Source organism: Eumetopias jubatus, unplaced genomic scaffold (assembly GCF_037043125.1).
Source record: "Eumetopias jubatus isolate StellerSeaLion01/CBP00866 unplaced genomic scaffold, mEumJub1_p1.0 scaffold_9, whole genome shotgun sequence".
NCBI lineage: Eukaryota > Metazoa > Chordata > Mammalia > Carnivora > Otariidae > Eumetopias > Eumetopias jubatus.
Window position 1 is genome coordinate 61,540,558 of NW_028274815.1, and position 24,331 is coordinate 61,564,888.

General features: G+C 42.9%; 1 long non-coding RNA gene across 1 annotated transcript in view; it reads left to right on the top strand.

Annotated features, from left to right (window-relative positions):
* Positions 1-9,581: 9,581 nt before the first annotated feature.
* Positions 9,582-24,331, top strand: part of LOC148163548 (uncharacterized) — a 158,713-nt gene continuing 143,963 nt past the window's right edge. Inside the window, exon 1 of the long non-coding RNA XR_015768870.1 lies at positions 9,582-9,751. This is a non-coding gene — a long non-coding RNA (uncharacterized LOC148163548). The remainder of the gene's footprint in view (positions 9,752-24,331) is intronic.

Here is a 24,331-nt window from a genome sequence, read left to right on the forward strand (position 1 = left end):
AAAGAAAAAAATCCCTAAAACCTATTCAGTTCAACTCTGGGAAAACATTGGGACAGATTTAAGGCACACTTTTGCTGATGCCCTGTAGAAGAATGTCGTTCCTTTTCCTTTCCTCTGCCCATTTGCCCTCTACAACATTCAGTTTCTCCTCAGTACTCTACCTTGAGTCTGCAATTGTCTAGAGCCAGCTTCAGTTCTGCCCCGATCGCCCACTCTGACTCTGAGTCACAGTGTGATGACCTCTCAGTCCTGTGACCTCTCCAAAGTTGGGGCAAGATATTTCTTTAGCATTAAACCTTCTGGTTGGCCCCTGTCTCCAGTTCCCTTTGGGGCATTCACATTTATCATGTCCTCCCTTCCAGGTGGCAGTTTTCAAAGCATGGTCTGAGAGTTCTTCTTTTCTACTGCTCATGTTTCCAATATGATAAGGTCTGTAATTTTGATTCTGGCAGGAATTAATAATCTCCTTGCTATATTCCTAATTAGTTTTTCATTAGAATCACTGTTAGGGTCTATTCATTCCTTTATTCTATGGAGGCTTTCCTCCCCCTCAGGTGACAAGCCAGAGTTGGTGACAGAGGTATTCCAAGGAGGTTTTAGCTCTATTAAAGGCTCCATGGACATATTTTTTTCTCCATCCAATTAAGAATTTTCCCTAAAACTATCCCAATAGGAACCAGGTGTTTTGACAGAGCTCTCTGAATAACTCAACTTTACAAGACCACTGTAGTGTCCTTCCCGTTTGGATTCACTTCCTGGGTTCTAGGCTTTGGAAAAAGCATGTCATCCATGTAGATAGATTACAAAACTGTCTTTGAAAGCTCACAGAAGTAGTAGTACTGCTTACAGTAGTAAGCTGTAGTACTGCTACAGAAGTACTCCTCACAGAAGTAGTAACTCCTGTGTAACTTCAAAATGATTAAAATAGTGATAGAAGAACCATATTTTGGCTTTAGCTAAGAGAATTTTGACTTAAGGCTTGCTTGTCTTTTTTCTCTGGTTAGGCAGGAGAGTTGGACACCTTTGGTCTAGTCAAATTTGTAGTGATATCCTTGTTGAAATAGTGTGGACCAATGTTATTTCTGGTCTTTTCAGTTCCAAATTTTTCTCCAAGAACCATTTCTTCCCCCCAACTGTTCATTGTTTTCATTAACTTCTGCATAGCTCAGGACTAAGAACTTGGGAAGGAATTCCAAGGAAAGGCCTGAGGGATGAAGAAGCTTACTTCTGTGGTCTGTTACTGAGATTTTTTTCTATTCCCTCCGTGGGGCCTGGCTCCTAAGGGACAAAGAGAGCAGTTGTAGGTATGGTGGTTTTCGAGTCCAGGCTCTTACCTGCATAGGTCAGACCTGGTCAGACTGAGAATCCGAAAGACTCACAGGTTCTTAATGCTTGGAATTGGAACTCAGGAATTTCTGATAGTCTGTAGGAACTGGAGCCTTCTCACCTTTTAATTATGGAGCAGTAATTCTTTGGGTGGGGGGATCTGCAAAGATTTCTAACCTGCTTCTCTAACTCCCAGAAAGCTTAAACCATTTTACTGATGTGCTTGCTATCCAATTTTAGAGTAAATAGTTACAGTGGGGCTAAAGTTGTTCTCTACCTGTTCTCCATCCCTGAGCTTAGTATAAAATGCAGGAAATCCACCAAAGTAGTGTCTAAACCATCAGATGGAGACATAATGCTGGTGCTTGTCACTCCAGCATTCTCCTGGCACATGTCTGGGGAGAGGGTGCTGGCGTAGGCATAACTAAGACAGCTTCTATGGGGGTGCGCATCCTTGACTTGTTAAGACTGATGATAGAATAAATCCCCACAGTAAACATACTCCAGCTCCACTTAGTACTGAAACATTTAGTGAGCATCTTCTGACTGTCAGTCACTTGGAACCTAAGGATGAACAAGACATCAAAAGTTCCCAGAGTAGTGGAGAAATAGACAACCGTGAGACCATGGCCTTGCAGGAGAGGATGGGAATCTGGCTGTAGCATGCTGCTCTCTCCATCTGGTAGGTTGAGGAATAACTGGTCAGGGGTCATTTAATTGCAAAGACAGACATTCAGAGAATCCCAGGGTTTATTAGAAGGATGTAGGAGCCCCTTACCAAGGCTGCTGTGTATGGTTGTGCAAGGTTTGCTTTAGGTAAGGGCTCCTGGCTGAAGGGCTTTGTGGTACTGAAATTCAGCAGTACTAATGTTGGCATGGGACTATAGAGGGCGCTCTTCTTTTTTCACGTTCCTGTTTTATTTTTAAATGTCTTATTTTGAAATAATTTTAAACTTAGAGAAAAGTTGTAAGAATAATACACCCCTACACCTTTTATCCAGATTCACAAATTTTTAACATTTTGACACGTGTTTTACATCTGTCTATTGTAGTGCTTTCTAAGTCATTTGAGAGTAGGTGTGTTAGTATTTCAATGCATGTTCCTTAAGAACAAAGATATTGTCTTATATAACCAGAATAAAGTTATCAAATAACAGGAAATTTAACAGCAAAATAATGCTTCGATCTAATCCGTAGTCCATATTCTAATTTTGTCAATTTTATCAATGATATCCTTTATAACATTATATTTACCTCAAGTGCAGAATCCATTCCAGGCTTGTGAATTGCATTTAGTTTCCATGTCTCTCTCTTTTTTCTCTCTTTTTAAAATATTTTATTTATTTATTAGAGAGAGAGTGTGCAAGCATGCATGCAGACACGAGTAGGGGGAGGGGCAGTAGGAGAGGGAGCGAATCTCAAGAGGACTTCATGCAGAGCATGGAGCCTGACACAGGGCTCCATCTCACCACCCTGAGATCATGACCTGAGCTGAAACCAAGAGTCAGATGCTTAACCAACTGAGTCACCCAGCTGCCCCCCTTTTTTTCTCTTTTAATTAGAATAGTATTTTGACCTTTCTTTGTCTTTGATTACATTGACAATTTTGAAGAATACAGGCCAGTTATTTTATAGAACATTTCTCATTGGGTTTATCTGATATTTCTTTATGATTAGATTCAGGTTATGCATTCTTGGCCAGATTCCTATGTAGATGACGTTATGTACTTCTCAGCATTACATATCTGGGGACACATAATGTCTGTCTGACCCTTGCTGTCAATGTTAATTTTTATGACCTGATCAAGGTATTGTCTGGTTTCTCCCTTGTATGGTTACTCTTTTTACCCTTGTAACTAATAAACTATCTGTGGGAACACATTTTAAGTATGTAAATATCTTGTAACTCATCAAATCTTGACCTCAGGATTTAATGTCCATTGATTGTTCTTGCTTATTGCTGGTTGAATATGGTGGTTTTCCAATCTACCACTTTCTCCATATTTACCAGTCAGCATTTTATTGTAAGGAAGAATGTATTATTTTCCTTTATTTGTTTATCATCTATTTATAATCATTATGGACTCATAAATTCATTCTTTCCTACAGTGGGTTGATAATCTGTTATGTATTTTGATGCTCAAATTATCAGACATTGTCCAGTGGGGAGCTCCTTCAGACTGCTCCTATGTTTTTTGGACATGCCACCATTATTTTTTAAAGCACTTCCTTACTTTGTGGAGTTAGAAGATGTTCCAGGGTCATCTTGTGTCTTCTGTGTCCCAGCCCTGTAACCATCCATTTCTCCAAGGAGTTCCCTGATTCCTTTTAGTGGGAAATGTTGGGTTGCCAATTTCATTGTTTTCTGATTTATCTTTCTTATGCTTCTTTTTTTTTGGGGGGGGAAGCAGATTCTTGTATGCTTTATTTCATTCCTGCTTTTTGTAAAATATCATACAGAATGTTCTCTTTATATTTTGTCTTTCATTTAACAATACATGTTGGAAATCACCCCCTATTGATTCATATAGATCTTCCTTTTTTTGCTTGCTTTTTTTTTTTTTTAAAGATTTTATTTATTTGACAGAGAGAGACACAGCGAGAGAGGGAATACAAGCAGGGGGAGTGGGAGAGGGACAAACAGGCTTCCCGCGGAGCAGGGAGCCCGATGTGGGGCTCGATCCCACGACCCTGGGACCATGACCTGAGCCGAAGGCAGACACTTAACAACTGAGCCACCAGGTGCCCCTGCTTGCTTGTTTTTAAATAGTTGCATAGTACTTCACTGTGTGTATCAGTTTATTCAACCAATCTCTCTCTCTCTCTCACACACACACTCACTTCTTATGTTTTTAAAATATTTTCTTCTAATTCTTCATTTGTCTTTTGATTTTACTTACGGTGTTTTTTCGTAATTGAGCTGCCTTTTCCTAATTAGTCTGTCAAGAGTGAGTGCCTTTTTTTCTAATATTCAGAATGGTGCTGTATATGCTGATGTGGCCTGTGTCTCAAGGAAATTGGCTGCAGAAAGAGAAGCTGTGATTCCTGGGAACTGCATGCCTCTAGTGGGGAACAGAGGCCACCAGCACTCCTTTCTTGTCCCAGAGCAGCATGGGAATTTGGTTGGCTTACTCTCTGGTGGTCATCTCACTATGCTTGAGAGAGAGTCTCCAGTTGAGTTGCTCAACCTTGTTTATTTTGGGATCTTTAAAACAATTGGTGGAGCAAGATGAGCTGGGATGCCTGGGTATAGAATTGTTGGCCTGAAGAGTTGGTAGAGCCTCTAAAGTCTTTATGCAGTGCCAGGCACATAATGAGCTCATCGTTAAAATCAGGTATCATCATTATTATCATCATCATTTTTGCTTTGATAGAACCCTGCTTGTGTAGTTATGTTAACCACTCTCCCCCATGCCTCACTGTCCCCATCCTGCCTCAGGTGACGTGTGTGTGTGTGTGTGTCCAAGCTGTCACATGTGGGATATTACGTGTTTTGTTAAGAAAACTTAGAGTAACTCTTTCTCTTCTATTCTTCTCTCCCTGTCCTTTCGCCTTTTAGTAAACTAGAAGTTTATAGACTCAGGTCTGTGGGGGGAAAAATCCCTTTTATTTGGATAATTTGAAGAATTCATAGTAGCTTAGCCAAGATATATCCACTTCCTCCCATAACTCACATGATTATGCTAATTCAGAAGAAACATGGTGATGCGCTATTAGAAAGCATGTTCTGTTTTCAGCTTCTGGGTAAGGAGGAGAGCAGCAGCCTTTAGTGGCCGTGTCAGTTTTGCCCATATCATTATGTGCAGATGTGCCAGCTGCCGGTAGGCATTTTCTCTCTGCTAGCGCTAACCACTTAACCATGGGTCAGCAAGGTGCAGCTCTCAGCCAATAGATCTAATTGCAATCCTTCTATGTTCCCTGTGATTGCAGGTTTCTTCGGCTCTATAAACAAATAGTAATCAACTAAACCTGTTACCTCTGAATAGAGATGTCACGATATGAAATATTAACTGTTCAAAATACAGTAATGATGGTTTAAAACTGTATTTGTTTCTTGAAAATAAAGGAAAAAAGATTTAAAAAAAGAGGGGAAAGTCAGAAGCTCAAGAATTGGAATTCTGAAGGGCCCTCTGGCTCTTTTCCTTCTACATAATGAAAAATTGCATATGTATACGACATGTTTTATGTGGTCAGATACAGCGTAAATATTGTGTACATCTTTTGCTGGAGTAACAATGCATTAGCGGCATCACAAATAAGCTCTGCCTCAGCATCCACATTTTTATGACATTTTTATGTTAATGCAAGTCAAACTTATGTTTTGTGATGTATCTAATCCACCCCAAATTAATCCATTTGTATTCCTATAATCCAATCAGCTCCCGCCTCCCCTGTGAAAAAGTTACTTGCCTAGTCCAAGGCAGAAATATGGCAGTAAGTCTAGGCCCACGGAGACTTAGCTTTTAGAAGATACTTTTCCCCTCTGGCACATGGAGGCAGTATGGGTGTTTAGCGTGGGTTTCTCTGGATGGGGCAGTGGTGGGGGAGGAAGAGACATGGGAGGTTACTACCAGTATTGAAGCTACCAGCGTTGATCATATAATGTCTTTGTATTCTTAATTTTATTATTTTATTTTTTGATGATTTTTGGTTAACTTTTCCATCCATTCCAACTTATGATCTCTGCCATGTTTCCTAATCTAGGTGCTAAGAGTCTGTGAAGAACTTACTGTATACTGAGCATTATGCTAAGACTTTATCAGACATCTGCCGTGCACAATGTATATCCCATATTTATTGAGCATCTAGTTGCATAGAATATGTATGCCTGACCAGCTTTCACCCAGAAGTTCAGTTTTGCCCATATCTGCCCACTGAAGATGTAGTATCCATCAGAATTTGTTTGGGAATTTTGGGTTATGATTGCCTCCTTTTGGTTCTTCTGACACTAGATCTAGAGATGTAGGAATTCCTCCTGGAAACTGACAATATGGTGTAGTGGAAGAAACGCTGGACTACAAAGTCTTGAGTCTAGATAGAATTACATACTGATGGAAAAAGTCCATGCTTTCCACTGATACGCTACACTATCTATGCTATCGTAGTGTTCAGATCCCCACCAACTCAGGAAAATGACTTAACTATAACTGGGTCTCAGTTTTCTTATCTATGAAATGAGGATATAACACCTACAAGGTTGTTGAGAAATAATAAGTTATGTAAAATATGTAAAATAGTGGTTGGCGCCTAGGAGGAGCTCAATATGTGTTAGTTACTGACATTGTTAATCAGAGTTTTTGAAGTTTGGAACTGTGAGTTCTTCTGGGCCAAACGTCTTAATTTTTCAGATGAAGAGAACTGTAGGACTAAGGCCTAGAACGGCTAAATGCCTTACTCATGATCACACAATTACATGAGACAGAGCCGGTATAAGAATCCAGGTCTCCAGACATGCGGGCCGGTGTCTTCCTAGTGCACCTGCTTCTGCCTTTCTTGCAGAAGAGGACAAATGTAAGGAATCATATAAAAAGGTTATGTCTTTGTTATTGCCCTGAAGCATGTAGCTCAGGGCAGTGCTTATTGATCACCCTTTAGCTTGGTTGATCTGGAGACAAAGAGAGCATGTCCCCTGGCAGCCTTTGGTGATGGACTCAGGACCAAAACCAGCTGGTTTGAGCTCCTCCCTCCAAGTCTCCATTCTGAACAAGCCCTTTCCCAGAGCACTTTCCCCAACTTACCCATCCCTGCTGATTTCAAGGATGAGCTGGCAGACATCTTCCTGGGGCTGGCTGTCTAGGAAAAGCCCAGGAGCTACTAGGAAGCAAAGGCTGAGCTCATTGTCTTTTCTCTCCTTAGCAGAGAAAAGGAAGAGGTCTTAATTGAGACTGGGAGCCAGAGACTGGGATTATTTTTGACCATAACTTTGGCTTCCCATGGAAATGGCCTCCACCTAAGTGTGATTCTTTTGTCTCCACCCCTCTTCCCTCCTTGATTCACCTCATGTCTTTGCCTGTGGAGCTATCAGGTTGTTCTGACTCTGGATATTGTAGAAAATAAGCTCCTGCCAACTAGGATCACAGAATGGGACTTTCTTCCTTGAGCCTTCTGGCATGATACAGAGTTGGAATCTTCTTTCAGTTCAGATTTAACTCAAATGGGTTCAGGTGGTTCATATTCAGGGGAGCATTGTCAGTTATGTATATGAGAGGAGAGAAAATGGTGGTGGTGGTAGTGGCAGCGGTGATTTGTGTGTGTACATAGGTGGGGGTGGGCTTGGCGGGATGGAATTGGCTTGAAAATCTGCAGTGGGCTCTTTCCTCCTTTAACACTGATGCTGGGTAATTAGCAAAATGCGCACAGGGTTTTATCCATATTCATGCGCCCTTTCCCACAAGCATAAACAATCCAGTCTCTATTATTTCTTTGCGTGTGCAGCTCCCCCCTCCCCCTGCCACCTGCAGAGCCCTGTGCAGCTCTGTTCACATCATTCTGGCTCTGGTTGGGAGTGGGGGGGCGGTGGTGGGCTGGCCTAGGCGTGGGTATGGGGAGAGGACTTCACAGAGAGCAGAGGAGGTGCCTCACGCAGCATCCGTGGCAGGTTGAAAAGTTTAACAAAGTGCATTCACAGCTATAATTACATGCAGTCCTTAAGAGGACCCTGTGTGGTAGGTACGGCTACATAATTATTCCTGTGTGACAAAGGAGAAAATGAGGCACAAAGATGGGACTATCCATTGGTTTGCTCTTCCAGATCATTCCCCATCTTGCTTCATCTTATCCTTTGCCTGGGTCAGCTGACCTTGAAAGACCCCCATCATCAAATCTCTCTTGTTTTCTGGCTCTGATGTGTGATTAGAAGGCACCAGGAGACAGAAGTTGGGTTGTCTGCGCGTGTTGAGTTGGAGATGCCCATAGTCCTCTGCGGCAGCCTCTTTTCCACACCCACACTTGCCACCATTGCCCCGCAGCCCTTTTAGTCTGTCCTGCCCCATTCAGAACTGGCAGTGTGAAAGGCTTCCTGCTGCCAATAGCCCTTTTGCTGTTCCTTGTTGGTTCCCTTGTCCTTCCCACATCTTTGTAAAAAGTACTTTCATGCATTCTGTACTATTAAACTCCTTGAATGAGCAGCTGATGCCTGCTGGGTGCTGCAGGATGTGTAGCTTGCCAGTGACCACACAGCTGGTAGGTGGAGCCCAGCATTCCTCTTTGCACACCTGGATTGTTTTTATTAGGCCGTGGTGTTCCATTATTGCATCACTGGTGTCCTCTTCTTTGTTCCCTTTCGGTGGGCAGTTGAAACCAGTAGCAAATAAGAGATCTGGATGCTGTTCCATCTTTCCTATCCTTTATGAATATTGGATTTTTTTAGATAGACTTCTTCATAGAAGCAGGAGCCCAGGGATGGGGATAGACAGTATGAAGGGAATCAGAGAAACCCAGCCTTTTTTTTTTTTAACCTTTCTCTCCTGCCATCTGAGGAAGAACCACATTCATGAGTGCAGTGCAAGATGTGGGTGGGGTCAGAAGTGGCAAGTGACCATCATGTGCATTCATTTTCTGTCCTAATCTCCCCATGAGCTTGGGAATTTGCTAGCCTCTGAATTCAGTGTTCATGAGGTGTGATCACTGTTCTTTCCTCTTTCTTCATACATGACACGAAAGCAAATTGCCCAAACATTCTACCTCATGATGCAACAGTGCAAGATAGTTCTCTTCAATATTCATCAAACTCAGTGGTACTTGGCTTTTCCATCTCTCACCTGGTGCACATGTGGAGGTAGGCAAACCACACGATTAGAGAGGCTCCCAGTGCAAAGCGCAGAAGCAAACTGCACTATCATACTCTGTGTTCTTGCTTTCTTTGAAAGGAAGTTTAATACAGAGCTGTGCATCATTTACATTCCAATTTGATAATTATTGACTGCATGCTTACTACAAACCTGGCGTATGACAGGTCCTAAAAGGAATATTGCAGGAGCATATGGCATAGTGTTTGCCTTCAGAAGACTTATACATTTATTAGAGAGGTAGGATTAACCTGGAAAAAAAGCAGGCAGATACATAGGAGAGTTTATGTGAAAATACTAAAGTAAGCAATCGCTACATCATATTTGGTTGTGCTATAAGGAAGATGATTGCAAAGGTGTGGGGAAAGCTTCAAGAAAGAGCTATTAAAAGGAGTGGAAGGATTTGGATCCCACTGATCACTGAATTTGTTTTTTTTTTTTTTTTTCTTTTCAGTTTGCATGGTGCTGATGTGCACGAATGTCTGTTGCCATAGGTCAGTTAAATAACATCAGTCCCCCAACACATGATTCCAGTTTCATTTACCACGGAGGAATTTTCCATGAGCAATTGCATGATTTGATATGACCACAGATCTCCCTTCTTTGGGTTCAGAGCTACTTTCCTGGAAAGGATGTAGGTATGTCCTGAATTTGGTCTTTACAGCCATGGTGTGGTTTCCTCTCTGTAGGCACATCGTTGCCCAAACTGCTGTAACACCCTATGCCTTAGGGAGTTTTTTCTTTCTTTCCTATGTGACAGAAAAAAGTGGACGGTGACAGCATGCTTCCCAGTGGTGGGTAAGGTATTTCCATGGAAAGCCATTTATATCCAGACACTCGGTTACGAAGTTTATTCTTCCCCTAACACCCCAAAGGCAGAGAGTAGCTTGAAAAAAATCACTAAGAAGCCCTTAACCTTGTAACATACAGTTTTTGCTAAAAATATATATTAATAATATATTATTGAGCGAGCATAGATGAAGAAGGCCAGGGAGGGAGGAAGCAATAAGAGTGTGAGCAAGGTCAGTGCTCTTTGCCCACAGACTCTACAATCAATAAGATCTGGTCAATAACTGCTTTATTACTGCACTACCACCCGGAGCAAAATCATTTTTAAATTAAGAATATATTTTGCAAAACTGAATTAACAATATTGAATATTTTGCTCTTTGATATGACTAGCCTTCAAAATCAAATTATTTAGTATGGAAAATGCTTACCAGGTGAAGTTTTTCTGTCTTCTCCCTCCTCACTTTTCCAACCACATTCCCTCTCTCCTTTCCCTCATACTCAACTCCACTCCTCCACACCCTCCCAGCCCCCCACCCTACAGCTTGGGAAGGAAACAACAGCAGATTTTTAAGATCTCTGGCACAAATGTGGATGTAAATTAGTATTGAATCCAGCACATGAAATTTAGGAAAGGAAGATGCATTTACTTGAGTTTAACAGAACTGTGCATTTCTTCCGAGAGAAAGGACCAAGTAGAGAAAATTGGGAATTTTCCACTTGGGTAAAACTGATGCCAAAAAGTAAACCTTTGGACTTCTATAAGCTGTGAAATCTCACCATTCGTCTGCCCCAGCTACTACCGTTGGTTACCCCGGCTCCATCCCCTGTTCTGTTCTTTCCTCCTCTCTCCACAGATGGAGGGGACAGAGGAGAGTTTTACATGACTCACGACGTAGTGCAACTTTAAAGCATCCATAAGGCCAGACTCTCCCTGAGACAAGAGGTATTCCGAGTAACTGTTAGGCAGAGTGGGTTGTGAAGGCACCCATAGACTACAGCTCTGGGATGTATTAAGCGATATTATTAGAATTGCTTGTACAGCATCTTTGTGAAAACATGAGATTTTGGTGCTCAGATTTTCAGAAATTTTAATAAACTCCTCTCATTCCTTCCATCTTCTTGGGCCACTTCTCACTGTTTGCCATTAGGCATTATAATCTACATGTAATTTGTTGGTTACTGGGTTTGGATTATATAAAATAACAAAGAATAATAGAAGGAAGAGTTGCACCACTTAATATTGTTCATGTTGCAAAAACCCATTCCTGCGTTCTGTGGTTTTCAGTAAAAGGATAATAATGGTCAGGCCATGCAGTGGCATGTCAACTTTTTATGTCAGATGATAGATTTGTACTTTTTTAAAAATTTTATTTATTTTGACAGAGAGAGACAGCAAGAGAGGGAACACAAGCAGGGGGAGTGGGAGAGGGAGAAGCAGGCTTCCCACTGAGCAGGGAGCCCAATGCAATGCGGGGCTCGATCCCAGGACCCTGGGATCATGACCTGAGCCGAAGGCAGACGCTTAACGACTGAGCCACCCAGGCGCCCCAGATTTGTACTTTTGAAAAGGGGCATTTGTTCAAAGTATTGGTGCTTACTGTTGGAAAGGAGGGAGGGGGAGGGGGCAGAGAAGGAGGGAGGGAGGGGGGGCTGGAAGGAAGGAAGGAAGAAGAAAGAAAGAGAAAGGAAGAAAGAAAAGAGGGAGGGAAGAAGACTACTAATGAAGAGAGGAAGAGAACTAGCTTTTATTTAGTGCTTTCTGCCTGTAAGTGTATTTTGGAAAGTGACCCCATTATATAGGAGCTCTGATGGTTTAAGTAACTTGCTCAGGTCAGGCAGCTGGTAAATGGCAGAGTTGGAACTCAACCTCAAATGAGTCTGACTCTAAATTCTATGCTTTTTCCTCGTCCCATGCTGCCTTTCTAATGTAGAATGTTTTTGAGCCTATTACCCAGCAAATGATTTTGTCCAAACTTAAAATACCTAAGCTACTTAATCACTGATTTTTAACCTTTTTCATAGGTCATGAATCCCTTTGAGAAACTCAGGCAAGATATGACCCTCTGCAGGAAAATACATGTACACATAAAGTAATTTCAGAGAGTTCATGGGCCTTTTGAAGCATGGTGATGGCCTCCAGGTAAAGACCCCTTGCACACAGTGCCCTAAAAGAGAGGCATCCAGCAAATCTTGTTTTCCTATTTAGGAGACTGTGAGGCTTCACTGTTAGAGGTCCTCTTTGGCACTGGATCTTTCAGAAACCAAGTCCAGGCCTGAGATAGTAGTGAGAGTAGAGGATGAGAAGTTGAACTGTACTTGGCCTTGCACTTTTGTGTACTTACACAGTTTGTCCACAGGATTTCATGGCTGTGCATCAAGGTTGTTTGTGAAAGGCTTTTGAGCACAGAGCTCTGGCTTGTTCACACTGACCTGCTATGTCCCAGAAAAGGCCACAGGACATCTAGTGGTTAGGGTCCCCCTGTTCTTAAATACAAGTTATTGTCCTTTGCTTTTATTCCTCTGAAAAATGTGAGCAAATTTTTTCATTTTTTTTTGGTTCTGCTCAGTAAATATTGCTGAGCCCCTACAAAGGGCCAAATATGGTGCTGTGCTCTAGGGATGAGGAAGGAGATCACAGTCTACTGTTGGCTTGCTGACATTTTAGTTCTTCTTGACTGAATCCTAAGGTGGGGTTATTGATCAGGGAGAGCTTGACAGGGAGACAGAGAATTCAAAGTTAGCAAGACCCCCAGCACATCTGGGCCTGCCTGGTGCCTGACCTAAACCCTGTCCCAGAACCTGAATGTTGCCTTTCTTTTGCTATGATGATTTTTGCTTGACAGTGCTCTCAGTTGTTTAATTCAGCACAGATTTATGGAGCACCTCTACCATGCCAGGCATTGTGCTTGGTGCTGGAGGACAAAATAGGAGATGACATTGAGGATGAGTTTGTCTTTGGGGAGCTGATATTCTACTAGGGCAATCAGACCACCACACTCTTCCAAAGAAAGGATTATCAGATAATGCTCAAGAGAGGTGGATGGATGCCATATGGGAGAAAACAACACATTGGATTTTTCAGTTAGAGGTGTGTTGCTATCCTCAGGTAGGTTCAGAGCATGTCAAGAAAACACTTTGCGATGGGATGAATTAGACTGTTCTTAGGTTCTTGGGATTCATATTGGTAGTCTAATAGAGTGAGGGTACTTTTTACATATGTAGAAGAAAGATTATTGGGGAAGAAGACATCTTAACCTGGTGTTTCTAAAGTCATTAGACATTTTCATCTGCAGGCAGCTTACATTCTCCAGCTCCATCAAGGAAGATGGAGGGTAGTCTTTGACTCAGTGGCGAGAAGATACTGGATTATTGGGACCCTTATGCCATTTTTATTTCTAGGAATGGTTTAAACTTACTTTGTCTTCTCTATAGTTTGAATAGCACAAAGGTAGATAAGATATTTATGCTTTGGTACATTGGCCAAATCTATCTCATCTCAATGGTTATATTTTCAAGATAAAAAAATGAAGTTCCTTTTTTTATATGTAGTTTTCCTTTAGTTCTGGAAAATTCCCCAACTGAAAAGAATTGACATCCTGGTAACTCAATTACCCAGGTCTTTTCCCCCGCCTTTTAAGTTCTGACCCCCAGAAAACCAGCACATGGTAAAGCAGCTGATACAGCTTGTAGGGTGCAGTACTAAAGATTTTCTGTATCCACAGGGGAAGTCTGAGTCCTGGGAGGGATTCAGAGATCCATAAGAAGGTGGTGTTGGAAACCACCTGTCACAGAACAAAAGTAATTCAGGATTAGAGCACAACTGCTGGTTCTTCCAATACTTGTGCAGGTACATTTGGAGGCTGTGGTTAGGGAGAGAAGATTTGAATGCTAGATTATACAGAACCATTTCTGGGCTCCAGACCAAATTCTGCATCACCCACAAAGAATTTTCTGCCCATCTAAGCACGCACATCCCTCCATCCTCTGCTTTTCCCGGAGTTCACCACTCATCCTAGCACTTCCTCACGTGCCAGCCTTTCCTGTTATTTAAGGGAGCCAAGCACATATGGCTTGGCTCCTCTGCAAGAGCATAAGAAGGTGCACGTACAATAACTCCTGTATATACTCCCTGCATTTTGTTGTAAATGCTTTGCCGATGCTCTGTTAATGTTTACAGCATTTTGCATTCAACTGAATCAAATTGACACCATTCATTCTAGTTTTCCCTGAATTTGCCACCATCACAGACTGCCCGAAAGTTTTTCTCTTTTTGTGTTCTCATCAAACTCCTATTGCTTCCTCACAGTCTGAAGGTTCTACATGCCCTTTCCTCCTTCTGGGACTTCTGGAAAGACCCCAGTTTTTATGGTCATTTGTTGACCTTTCTTGTTCTTCTCTGTAGCAGTAACCCTCACTTTCCTTTTTAATCAATAGAAGCTTAGAGGTGCTTCACCTAGTTTAGATCATGCCTGCGATTTGCCAATACCCCACCCTTCCCAGAGCACTGTGATGGGCTATCTGCAGATCTAGAATATCGAAGGTCTAGTGCTGTTCTTTGTGACCTTCTGAAGCAGGGAGAATGGACCACAGCAGGGCTGATTTCAGATTTAGGGAGGCAGGCTCACGAATCCCACAGTGACCTGTGTTGATGCCCATCAGTTTGATGTAGCTGCTGTTCCTTGCCTTTGGGGCCCCCATGTTCTGATGCAAGTCCTGGTTCCATTGAGTGACAGGTGCGACCAACGGCCGCATGAGTTATTTCCTTTGGAAACCACAGCTGTGGCTAAGGCCAACGGATGGCAACGGTGCCACAGGGCTCTCTGGGAGCAATCCGCTTGGCCATCTTCAGCATCAGGAAGGGCTTTGAAACTTGATGAAAATAACCCAAGAGGCTGGGTTTTGGTGGCAATTGCTAGTATTCTAGAGGTGGGAAGTACCCAGGAAGGAGTAGGGATTAGGAGCCAAGATTTTGGCATCAGACAAACTGGATTAAGAGTCAAGCTCTGCCATAGCTTTGTTACTTTGGGCTTTTATTTTTAAACCTCTCTGAGCCTCAGTCACCTACCAGGTAAAATGGGGGTAATGTTTAGTTTTTAAGTTTATTGTAAGGACTGATTGAGATAAAGCACTAAAACATTTTGCGTCTGATACACTAAATATTCAAGAAATTTTAGTGATTATTATTATTACTACTACCAAAGGTGGGAGGAGAGATATGCACTCTCTCCAGGAGCTCACAGGTCTCCTTCAGCCAAAGGAGCAGCCAGATGATGGGAGTGGTGATAGTACCTACATCATCACTTTGTTGTGAGAACCAAGGATAAGGCACTTAGAACAGCATCTGGCACATAGAAAACACCATAGTATTAGCTTTCATTATTTTTATTATCCTCATTATTTTTATTTACTAGGATCTAAGAGCTTTATTCTACGATGTTGCCAGAGAGTTGCCTTGTGTTGATTTGGAACTGGAATTTGATAGGGCCTCCCAAAGCAGAGGAAGTGGCAACAGCTGTTCTAGTTAGTTTGATATTTGAAATACTTTATTCTAGAATTAATCTCTCAGATGGAACAAAAAGAGGAAGAACCACAGAGCTTTCCACAAGAACAGAAACTAGTTCATTTCACTCTGTGACCCTATTTTCATGTATTGATCCTTGGAGGCTGGAGCTGTTCCCTTCCCATCCCCTTCATCTGGTCTCTTGCATCATCTTAAGCTACAGCTCGCAGAGTCACCTACAATAAGAACTTGTTCTTCCAACGGGGGATTTTGAGCCTTAGAGTGATTGCTGGCTGAACAATTCCAACCACAGGTTTTCATGGCTGAAGTGGCTCCTTTTTTTTTTTTTTAAGCATTCAAATTTTTGGTATCGTATAACATTAATCAAGAGACAAGTGTGTATTCAGAAGAAATGAAAATATCAGAAAACTCCAACCTGAGAAATGAACATACCTTGGAATGCATGATCGAACTGTTTCTGAATAATTAGGGGCTTTATACTCCATACGTTCCATGCAACATTCCTTTCCTACATGGAAAAGTTTTTGTCTGTGCTCATCCTTTTCATGCTCTGCTTAAATATGGTTTCTGGATTGTGTTCCATGTCCCTGAGGCATGCAGTCCAAGGGAAGGAGCCAGAACTGCTTCACAGCCTGGCATGGAGGGGAATGTTTTAGTTTATTTTAAACATTAACCACCCAATGGTACAGTAATTTGTTTTTGGATTTTAGCAAATTGGTTGTTTTCTACTACCTTTTTGAGAATTTGGACACTTCTTTATTTTTTTCCTTCTGGTTTTACATGGAGATTCAGAATGACTTGGGAGAGCTAAAGAAGACATATTACTGATAACAGATGCAGGATGGACACTATCTCAAAGGGCCAGCACCCTGAAGAAGTGAGTTAGAACTCTAGTCACAGTGGTGATAACACCCTCTTTGACTCCTAAGGATAGATTTTCTGGGTGCTTCTCTATCCCTGGAGACAAGTCCAAGTCCAAGGCAGTATGGAGTTTGTAATGAATTCATAGGAACATCCACTTCCAAGATTGAGGTGTGGAATGTGGAAATTCCCTCTCACGACACCTGAGGGCTAGAATGAGGTCGGCTCAGAGTGTGAGCCTGCTTCCATGGCATGCAGGGAAAGGTGGAGAGGAGGGATTTGGACCCCAAAGGTGAAGCATGAGATGGAGAAATCTTCATTTCATGTGCCCCTGGGCCTCAGATATGGAACACAGTGATTGTGTAAATGAATTTGAAATTGAAAGGCTGTAGCTCATCAGGGGACACACAGCTAAAGAGCTTTCAGAGGATATACTCTTCTACTGAAGAAGTCAGCTCTTCTCCAACATTTATTGTAAATGCCCAAGGCTGGTGGGAACATAGTAGAATTGCCCAGTTTAACCCTCTGCTTCATAGTAGGCCTCACAGAGGAGAGCTGATCTTGTCTTCTGTTTTACATCTCCCAAGGAGACACCTTGTGAAGATTTCCTTAAGTCTCATGGTCAGGAAGTTTTTCCTATGGTCTGAACCATATTTCTCTTGCTATATTTTCAGTTTACATCCTTCTTGAGCTGCCCTCGTTCTTTCCTCCTGGATCTCTTTATCTTCTCTCTTGTAAGACCAATACTAATTACTTTATTTCTTTTCCAAGGGGATGATTTCTCCTAAACCTTGTGTCATTTTTTGAGTCTCTCTCTACCCATATAGGTATTTTTGTGGCTAGAAGGAGAGTCCTTCTGGGATGGTATTTTTACCCCCGGGTGGATCTGTGCTGTGAATAACCTGAGCCATTCTGGAACCATCCCCAGACCGGGCAGGTGGCAGCCCCATTTGCTCTTTCCTAAGCGCCAAGGCAGAGAAGCAACTCTGGCTCCTTCTCTCTGGACCGCATGCCTCCGGAACACGAAACTCAGTCACAGACACCATATTTAAACAGAGCAGGGAAAGGATGAAAATAGACAAAAACCTGTCCATGTGGGCCAGGAAAGCTGTATTTCCAATATGCTGTTAGCAAGACCCTGCTGAGATCCATATAGCAAGTAGTCAGGGGATGGCGAGCAGCATGACCACCCATGGGTTCATTCCTGGACATTGGAGTGCAAGACACATGGAAGGGGCAAGATCTGGGGCAGGATGAGTAAATAGAACCCTTCCCTAGAATATGGGGAAGTATGACTTAAATAGCTAAAACTATAAGAAAAAGGACAATCCATAGAATTAAGGGCTGGACTTTAATGGTGGAGACCAGCGGTTTTCAAACTTTTTCAGCCGAGGGATTCTTCAGATAAGTTTTGGAAGTCCAATATATATAACAAATGTCAAAGATTGACCAGGGTGTTTTTTCCTGTGGTCCTAGAGTTTGTAGCTAGGGCTCGAGGCTCAGGACAAACGCATCCATGGGTGGCCATCTCTCCCTAGGCTTCTAGGGAGATGTCTGTTCTGAGAACAAGCCTGATTACTCCACTTCCCCAGTGTAAGAGCCAGGAGAGCAGAGATGGCTGAGGGGAAAGGCAGCGTATATGAAGTACCCTCTTGCCACTGCTGAGAGCTCCAGAAGACAGATGCTGCCTTTGCCATGGGTCTCCTGGCTGTCCATGGGTGATCGGTGACACTGGGAGGTACTGACTTCCAGATACTGCTGCACTGGAGGCATGTGGTTGGTGTTAATCAGAAAATATGGCCGAAATTATGTGGTAATAGCACCCCAGGGAGCTGTTTGGGGGCCACCTCATGTCAGTGGGGCAGGTTGATGCTCCCATCCAACCTCAGTGAACCCAGAGATGATGAGTTAAGCCTAACAGTTCTGAACAACAAGGAGGTGACTGTAAAGTCTTGCAGCCAAACTGGGAGTGGACTGCCCCTTTCCTTCTTTACTCCTTCACCCTGGAGGAGATGGCACCCATAAGAGGGAGGCTGGGGCATGTTTCTAAAGGCCAGGCCACACCTTCTCTCTGCTGTCTACTACTGGAGTTGAGCTCCAGTCTAGGCCTGGAGGGAAGGGGAAGAGGAGGTTTAAATTACATGTGAGAATGAAGTTGAAAAATGGACAGATACAATCCCTGGGAAGATGGCTGAGGAGGACATATGGATCCAGAGGAGGTAGCCTTGGGAAGGGAGGACCCAGGCCTGGGTAGGAAGGGAGAATGCTTTCCCTCCTACCCTTAGGAATCGCTTTCCCTCTGTCCCCAGCTTGGCCTAAGGCTGACAATGACTTCAAGTCAACCAACCTCAATTTGCCCCAGTGAAAGTAGCTCACAGGTCAGACTGGAGGCCCCTACTTGTATTTTATGGACTGGAATGAAGACCTGCTACTTCATTCAGTTGTGCTCAGGATTTCAGGCTTATTTTTGTATTGAGTAGGGGTCAATTCCAATTCAATTCCAGTTCCAGCTTCAAATCTCATTTCTTGTATACCTCCTACTATATATTTGCTCCTGTGCTAGGCTCATTCATCAAGAATGAGGAAAGGAGAATTGAATAAGATAAGCCACATCTATTCTTAGGGGCATGTCTTTGATACTACTATCTTCACTCATTTCCCTCTTGCCCAGCCCTACCCAAAACTACACATGTATTACACTCCTCCAAGAAACCTTTTTACACCATTAGCCGTGGAACTCCAACCCTAAAATCTTCCTCATAATCTTCAGCCCCTCTGGGTGGTCTTGTTCATCTCATCCCAACAATCATATGGAAATCAGCTCAAGGACAACAAAAGCATGCTGCCAAGAATGGATGTGCCATGTCATGCAGTCTGTGGAGATCTCAGCCTCTTAGTGAGTTCTGCTTTTAGTGCATCATAGAGGGTCTCCGATACTGGAGACCCCCTTTATTGTATCTGTGGCTTTGAGAAGCGCAGGAGGTGTTGTTGCCCATGTAGGGTCAGCCACATGAGGGGCGACTGGCAGTGCCTTAGTCCAACCCTCCCTCAAAACTCAAGGAGCAAGTGTTCTATGAGAGAGAAAATGGAAGTTACTAGTTTCTTAAGGCCTCAGTGTAGAACACTGGCTCATTGTCACTTTTGCCATATTCTCTTGGTTGCCATGGGTCACAGATGCTGCCAGTTTGAGTGGAGGGGATTGGATTTTACCTTTCAGTAGGAGGAATAGCAAAGATCTGTGGCCATCTTGAATCTGCCACACCTTGATGAGAATAAAAGCATGTTCAGAAACCCAGTATGTAAAACAGAGAAGGCAGGTGACTTAGAGAGTCACTTTTTTTTTTGAAGTTTATTTTATTTTTTTTTTAGTAATCTCTACACCCAATGTGGGGCTAGAACCCACAACCTCAAGATCAAGAGTCACATGCTCTTTTTGACTGAGCCAGCCAGGTGCCCTGAGACTTCTTCTTTTTTTTTTTTTTTTGGTGTCTTTGAACCCACATGCCCTTCATAGGAGGCCTTTGGAGTTACAATTTGAATTTGAAAGCTATAATAACAGCTGTTTGGTGTGTGAGAATAACTGAGAAAAGAGGCACTGTATATTTAATGGTAATTTCCTCCAGATATTGCCCCACCTAGGGACTTATTCTATTCAGTTGACATAACTTGTCCTTTGGATTAGTGTTCTGGTCATTCTCAATGCATATCTTTGTACAAGCTGTGGGGGCACCTAAAGATGCCCTGTCAACCAGTCTCTGTTGGGGAGAGCAATCCTTTGGGACACTCTGGGAGTTTTCCCGCCTATTTATCTCCATTTCACCAGGCCTAGAAGGTTGTGCCTCACTTTTGTAGCCTAGAGCAGAGGACTTTATCGATGGAGCCCTGCCCTTTTTCGTTTGAGATTCTGAGCAGGTGTTATCTGAGAACAAGCAGGTGTTTGTAGAAATGTGACCTTGAGCCCTGGATACTGACCTGCTCTTTTTTCCTGGTGACTCATTTTTCCATGAATGGGGTTGGTTTCTATGAAATGGCTATGAGGCCAACTGTGACCAGCCTGGACACCATCACCGTGTATATAAGCGCTCCCTTGCCAGAGGCAAAGAAATTACTGAGTGTATTTTATACCTTCCCGTTAGGAGGTGTAGCCATCCCTTGTCACCCACAGGTTTGTCCACTAAAAGGGGCAAACACAGTGTGCTCATGTCTGTAACTTCCTTAAAGAAGGTTATATCCATAGGAAAACAGAGGTGCCTTGTTCCAGTGATTTTTCTGTTGTCAGACTAGAAGATAGTTTAGTCTATTCTGGGAAGTTAGTGGGCATTTCTGAAAATATGTGGCTAATAGGAAATGATGGAACAGAGAATCTTGGAATTTAAGCCAGAATTCTGCACTTCATCATATCTCTATTCGCCTGATCACTTTGGAGACATGTGTGTGTTTGTGTGTGCGTGCGTGTGTGTGCGTGTGAATGCACATTTCTGGACCTTTATGCAGAGTTAATGATTCACTCTCTAGGACCCCCAGGTCCTGAAAAGTGTGAGTTTAAGTTAAACCCAGAAGTAGGAAGTATTTATATCTATAAACCAAGTTCAACATGGGTATTTAAGTTCACATGTCTGTATAAACCAATTGACAAAATTCTATGTTGGAGTAATTTTCTAGAAATGTCCTACTGATGGTAATGCTATCACAAAATTACAAATTTTGTCATCAGTCCACACCTGCAGGCTCTGTGCAACTGCTAGAAATAGGGCCAGTAACTCAAAAGCCACTGCAACAGTAGGTAGAATATCATGCCCAATCACACGCCAAGTTTATTTCAGGACTTAACACAGGGCTTTATCTACTCAGACCACGTGATCCTGTACATCATTGTGAGTGTCCGGATCCACAGAGGAATTTTCCAACTTGGTTACATCTGTGATTCAGGTGGAAAAAACATGGAGACCCTCAAGGGTCAGACAGCAATGAACTTACGGGGGAGGGAAGGACCAGGCTCTTCCATGAGCACATGACATGGTGTGGGCCTTTCTAATAAAGTGTCATTCTTCTTTCAGTAATGTAGAAAGTGCTAAGATCAGAGCCACATGTATTTTGATCAGCGGCAGATAATCAAGATATGACATAGTGTATTGACATAATTTCTTTGGGGGCTTTTTTAGATTATTCTTATTCCTTGTGTATCTAGTTTTGATGGAGAGTTGATAGACCCTTTTACTGATCCTCTTGGCATCCTCCCCAATATTTCACCTGCCTTAAAATCATGGAAACACTCTCTAAACTCTTCCCCAAAGGTAACAGTATACAGGATGCTCCAGCATTGCACGTAGTGTGTAGGGGAGAGGGGAAGCCACATTCATTAGGAAGCCCTGGGGTTTCAGTAGAGCACAATGCTGAACAAAGAGTGCCCCCCCCCCCCCCGCCCTTAGCAATCACTTGAAGCGAAATGAGCTTCTTTGAAATATAAGTGGCCCTGTAAAAACACAAGCAGATTCTGCAATATCTATTTGGGGCATCCGGGAATGCCACATAATAGGAACTTGAGCACACCTGATGGTAACCATATGGCAGGTTCTGCTGACTGACAATAGGTAGAGGCTGCAGTAATTAATGAACATGAGACGCCATTTGTGGCCCCCACAATGAAAGAATGGAGAAGAAGCCAGTCCGTTCGCAAAGTCGGGGATGTGCCCAGTGTGTGTTTATAGACCAGGACTTGGCTGGGCACATGTTTCTGCGTGTGAACAGGTATAAGAGAAATGATGCAGTGGGAGGGAGGGCTTGGTTCTGACCAAAGAGCTACTATCATTCCTGGGGCTGCAGTAGGAAAATGAGTTTGCAGATCACCCTGGCTGATCCTGCACCACCAAACTCCTATACCTTGCTGGCATTTTTAGTTTGATGTGGGAGAGATTCCAGGTAGAAATCCAGTTAGTTGGCTAGTTAGTACTGGTGGCAGTACAGGACTTCATTGTTTGAGGATGAGGGTTTTCTGGGTGTGATTTTGCCATTTCTGAATTTCAGGGCATGATGCCTCTGTTTACTCTCTTGGGGGTAACTGTGTTCCCTTCCTTGAGGTGTGCTCTGAGTCAGAGCATACCAAGATTTGGCTAGCTTCTAGCAAAAATAGAGGAGGGAGGCAATGCCTCATTGTTTTATTACTTCTTTCTTGGACGTGGGCTGGAGTGGGGAGGATGGGAGTGGGCCAGGCAGAAGTGGGCCACGGGAAGATTCCAGAGAGACTGATTGATCTTGTCAAAAAGAATAAAGGTATCCAGTCCCTGGCACCCCCCTTCAGCACATGGGCATGTGGGATTGAGGCGGTCACTGTGAAGTTTTGCGGTTAGGCGTTCCAAAAAGAAGTTTCTTCATGATTCCTGATTGCTTAGGACAGATATAAGCAATACCAGCTGGGGCCCAGCAAGCCTGTCTCCAGTTTTATTGTTTCTGATTTATCGGTGGTGTGTCCGCCTTAAAGAACTGATCTATATGTCCTTTATTGCTAGCTTGTTCCATAGCCAGATAGGAGAGTTGAACATTAACAAGTGGATTTGCTTTCAGTAGGGTGTGTGTGTGTGTGTGTGTGTGTGTGTGTGTGTGTAGCAAGATAATAGTATCTTGCTCAGGGGCAAGTGACTCAGATTTCTGCAAGAAGATTCCCGTTCTTTTTCTCACATCTTGAATTTTCCCCAATTTATTTGAAGCTGCCTCTTTTACGAGAACCAGAGAGAATCCATAAGGCTGTTTTGTAAGTGTCTTTGGTAAGTGGTAAGCAACTCACTTGGAGCCAGGCTGGAGGCACCAGGCACTGTGTATTGCAGAGACATTTCAAGTCATCCCTAGTGGACAGTTTGCACTGTTCAGTGTTAAAAGGCTCTGTGGTAGTGGTTTGGAGAGCCCCCAGCCCCCCTTCCTTGGCAAGTCATTTACAAATGATGTGCTCTAATCGCCCTGCCTGGAGTTTCTGGGTTATAATTGAATAGTCAGAACTCTGAAGATGTGTAAAGGGAAAGGTTTTACTGCCTAATGGGAAATGCCCATTGAAGTTAACTGTTCCTGGATTGTCAGAGTAGACAGACAGACTGCTTTCACTCATGGGCCAAGTGAGAACATTCTAGGCCTCTTCCTCAAGGGAAAGGGGCAGGTGGTAACGGATGAGTGACTCGTGACTTAGCAATCTGGAGTTTGGCCCATTCATTCCTTTTTTGGAGGCAACAAGTAATGTCCTGCTACAATGACAGTACTCTTAGGAGCATGTCTTTGGATCGGAGTTCGTTTTCTGTGGTCGTGAGATATTTTTTCATTTGGATAGTTATTTCCTTCTTCACTTCCTTGATTACATGTTATAATAAGTGGGGGAAAGGGAAGTATGAAACGTGAGTGCCCAGTGGCCCCAAAACCAGCTCCTGTCATGCAAGTGTAGCCTTGTCAAAATGTGAGTTATGGGGTGGAGATACTAGGGATCAGACGGCTCACTCCTGCCTGGTTGGTGATGAAGAACTAGATTTGGATTTCATTTAGGATGCAGGTGTACACCAGAGCAGCAGAGGAGTTCAGCCGACAGTCTTCTGCTACCACTTTTAATGAACAGTCTCTACTGTCTTGTGTATGAAAAACATCGAGGAAAAATTTAATAGTTTTACACAATCCCTGAAGCCTGGTCCGCGGCCAAGACACGTTAGCTTCTAAATCTTTAACAATATTTTCCCCTACCAGAACTAGGGCAAATTTTTATAGCATTCTCAAGTGCATGTGCTTTTTTTTTTTTAATAAAACCAAGCATTAAAAAAAAAAAAAAAGGACAAGACTAGTGCTATTTTATTATCTCCTCAGATTATTTCAAGATTGTACTGGAGAAAAATGTGTATCCCAGTTTGGCTCAATCAGAAATGGGTATGGGCTGGGTAGGAAACTTTCCATTTACTAAAATATATAGTTATGTGCATAACTATGTCATGTTGGGCAGGTAAAAAAGTATATGATGTCTTTCCCCCAAGGTTAATACAGGTCAGTATCATAAAGAGTACATAATCAAGTGTTAGAG